This window comes from Triticum dicoccoides, chromosome 5B (genome assembly GCF_002162155.2).
Source record: "Triticum dicoccoides isolate Atlit2015 ecotype Zavitan chromosome 5B, WEW_v2.0, whole genome shotgun sequence".
Taxonomy (NCBI): domain Eukaryota; kingdom Viridiplantae; phylum Streptophyta; class Magnoliopsida; order Poales; family Poaceae; genus Triticum; species Triticum dicoccoides.
In genome coordinates, this window is record NC_041389.1 from 562,605,082 (window position 1) to 562,608,996 (window position 3,915).

The window sequence follows — 3,915 nt, forward strand, 5'->3', positions numbered from 1 at the left end:
CAACTTAAATGGTTGTATTCTCCTCTCTTGATGTTGTATTTGTTTTGACGTCCACCTTGTTACAGACATGTGACACTTGTGTTTATGATATTAGTCACATGTTGGGGCGTCTTCAATATGCGGTTCTATCCTTTGTCAGACTTGCGAGTCTTTTTTGGGGCTAGGACCACATGTTGGGCGTTACAGTTTTGGCTGTAGGGATACATAGTTTGTAGAAGGTTTGCCTTGCATCTATCGCGCTTGTATCCATGGTGCCCTGAGTGTGTGCTCGAGGTATGGAGATGGTGCCTGGCCGTAGACAGTAGGGATACTCTATTGCAGTGTGGCTTTATAGAGGTGGTGCATCGTGGCATTGCCGATGTCGATGGCCGGTGGTGTGAGTGTTTATACCATGGTTGCTAGAGGAAGCTCATGGCGGAAGATCGATGCCACAACGATATATTGTCGGCTTATGGTGTATTTTCCAGGGCCATTGTTCATGCCCAGATTACAACCGTCGTACACTTGGTTCATAGGCACTGACCACTGAACAATCTCCAATTGAGACTTTGGCCGTTCTGTCTTCTTTCGCTATGCAACAACGACAGTTTGTATTGGCTCCATAGATGGATCTTGGCGACTGGCTACTTTCTTGGTGTGTGTATGGTTTTTAATCAGATGACTGGATCCACGTTCATATCATGCGCGCTTGCCTAATATCCGTTGGGTCAGCACCTACTCGACGAGGATCATTGTTGCTCTTTATCCTTTTTTTCTCCGCCCATTATAGGTTTGGTCTTGTAGGACATTGCCTTTTACCGGTCTAATCTTTTGTGTGCATGTGTTAATGTTGTCCGTGTGCATCCTAGCTATGGATAGACCGAGTGCGTATTCATTATGTTTGTATACCTTGATGTTATATTATAAGTAAATATAAAATACCTTTTATTCGAAAAAAGGCCAAGACCTTGATCCACTAGCACACATTTCTTTTGGTATGCTTAAATAACACATTTTTTATTGCAGCTTGATGAAATGACACAAACTGAGTTTTTCTCTCCTTTTCCTGTTTTGGCCCAAACATCGTATTTTTAAAAAGATTTCGCCCTCCCATCATTTCCCTGCAAACTCTATTTTTAAAAGGATTTGGCCTACGTTCGATCAAGAGGCTAGCCCGTTTGAAACAACAGGACATGTAAACCACCCTTAAATGATCAACCTCATGCCATCAAAAATTCAAAAGCAATAGAAAAATTGGTACCTCTGTCATTTCGGATGTGCCATCCCAAACCTATTGACCATGGCTAGTGGTTGAGGTGTGCCATTATGAACCGTCTGAGATGAAGTTATGCGCTTGTTTTTGCAGGGCACATGGGTTGTCACATCTATCTCGGTAAAAAAAAACTCACATTGAACTAAAAAAGACAAACCTTTGCTCAACTCCATCTAAAAAAAGCCAACTTCCATTTAGAAAAACGATCCTCACCTCATCCAACCAGCAAGCACCACATTCCATAGTCCATCAAACACCTCCATCTAATGGGTTTAATTCGAGCGCTAAGCCACTAGGACCAGCAACTACATACCATCCCACGATGCGCTCGCTGCAGCGGCAGACAGATCTATATCGCTTTAGGTCCGGCCTTGAGGTGAACAAGCTCAACCTCCAAACCTCAACTTGTGTGTGTGTGCCTATTGTAAAGGTCCATCACGCTGCTTGCGCTTGCCGTCTTCGGTACGTGAAATAAGCTTCCATCAGCGGCCAATCGGCAAGATGGAAATTTGTGTCATGTGACTTATGGTGTAACTTGGCCCGGTTAACCTCAAAGGGGCCAGTGGGTGGCAGCTTCTTTCCTGAAACCTCACAATCCTATGTCATGCATCGTATTGTAGGGGCATACCTTGCATACATATCATGGTCCAAACAAGCTTGGTGCCCTTATGTGTAGTGAAAGCTGGCCATCCTCTTGAATATTAGAAGCAGCTGACATATTCCCACAATTGATTGGGACTATCACTGTGTCATGTCCTAGCTCAGTTTGGTGCATCCATGTTCAATCCTACAGAGTGAGCTGTCTTGTAGCTATGCACAGTGACACGATTATCCTATATAAGATATCCACATGGAAAAGGCATCCAGCCTCAATGGGACACAGTTTTCTTTACTAAGAAAAGTAAGAACCAATCGAGGAGACAAGTGCTTTCTGTGAGACTTTCTGTTCATTTTGTAACACCGAATTTGTGATGATCATAAGAAGAACACAACTTATTGGAGTATACGATGACCACACATTTATAACATATCAGCACGCATAATCCTTGTCATGAGCTCAGATCAGTTTTCTTTAAAGTTGGAAGATACAGTCAAAATACAATATATGCTAGCATTGAAAGTTGAGTACAAAGTTTTAGACTGCCATGTTGATAATAAGAGCTAGCGGCGACAAGACAGACTTTAGATCCTGCCAAGGCATAGGCGAATCCAAGCACGCGGTCATCAGGATTGAGCATGTTGCTCCCCGTTATGAAAAATAGGCACATACCACCTTTAGTACGATTCTTCCAAACCCAACAGTACATAAACACTCAATGATTTCGGAAAGCAGCAATATGGGTCATACCGGCATATAGTCTCGTTATCTGTACCGTCCAAACCACCAGAATAGTTGGTAGGCACGGCATTGAATAGAGCATGTGCGAGCGCCAGATATTGGAGTATACTGGTGATGGCTGTACACGAGAGCGTCTTTGGACCAGGGTAGATCGTATGTACTGGAGGTCCCAAGGGGCGGGATGGTGCAGTTTGACGGATGGACCGCTAGTTCAGGACCTGCATCCGTCATGTACCGTGGCCCAGAATTTTTCCTCTCTGTACACACGACCGCACAGAGTCCCTAGCACGCGGCTGCATCGGGCATCTGGTGCGACAATGGGCGGCCCTGTTTGCTCACTGCCGGCGTCTTTGCTCATCCGTTCACAATTGCAGGTTTGTATCGAAGGATCAGCAATGTAGTGGCGGCCAGAATAGTCTGTGGCGCACTGAACTAGCCTGTGGGAATAGTCGTCCATGGCGGCGCACTGTAGTGAGTCCGGGGAGTCTGCTATTAAGCCAGATCCACGAGCGCCCCGGGTGATTAAATGTACTTCCTCTGAAAATCCTGAACTGAAACCGTGTGAAGCTGAACACAGTGACAAATTTACCGTTTTCTGTAGTCTGGTGCTATAGCTTAGTAGATTTAGCATTGCTGTCATTCATAATGATGCAACGAATGAACAACATAAGCAAGTACCTGGTTTAGTACTAGCAATTTCTTGGAGCAAAGAGCAAACAGTAAGGCTCGTTTAGAATTACAAACATAGAACCATTATATTGAACTGGATATATGTACAACAGATGAAAATTCTGTAAATCAACATGAGAATTGGTGGTAATTTTTCACCATTATAGCTGCATTTCATACATCAGTTCAGCGCTCATACTATTCAATTTCCCAAATGCCACCCGGCACGCAGGAAAGTGCAGCATGTTGAGAGTTCTGTTGAAACATAAATTCATTCTCTGCTATAGGATAGGACTGAAACAAATTCATTCCTCTACTCACTGCAAAACAATCATCGCATATGTGTACGATGCTTAATCTAAGGTAAACGCAGCTGGCAACAGAATAGGAGCCCAAACACATTAACTACATCTTTGTTCAAGCAGTTTCTGAATTTTTGAACAGCGAGACCAGCCCAAAATAGATTTCCTACTGTCAGGAGAATGGAGCAAGTTTAGCTAGCAGAAATAGAAGAACTACTGGGTTTTCCAGAACCCCTATCTTAGTGCAAAAAAAATGGGATTCACATGGCCAAGGCAACAACAAGCGAACCGTGAAGCTACAGTCAGGAGTCCTGCTCTGTTCTTTCTCTACACTGCATCGACATCGCATACCG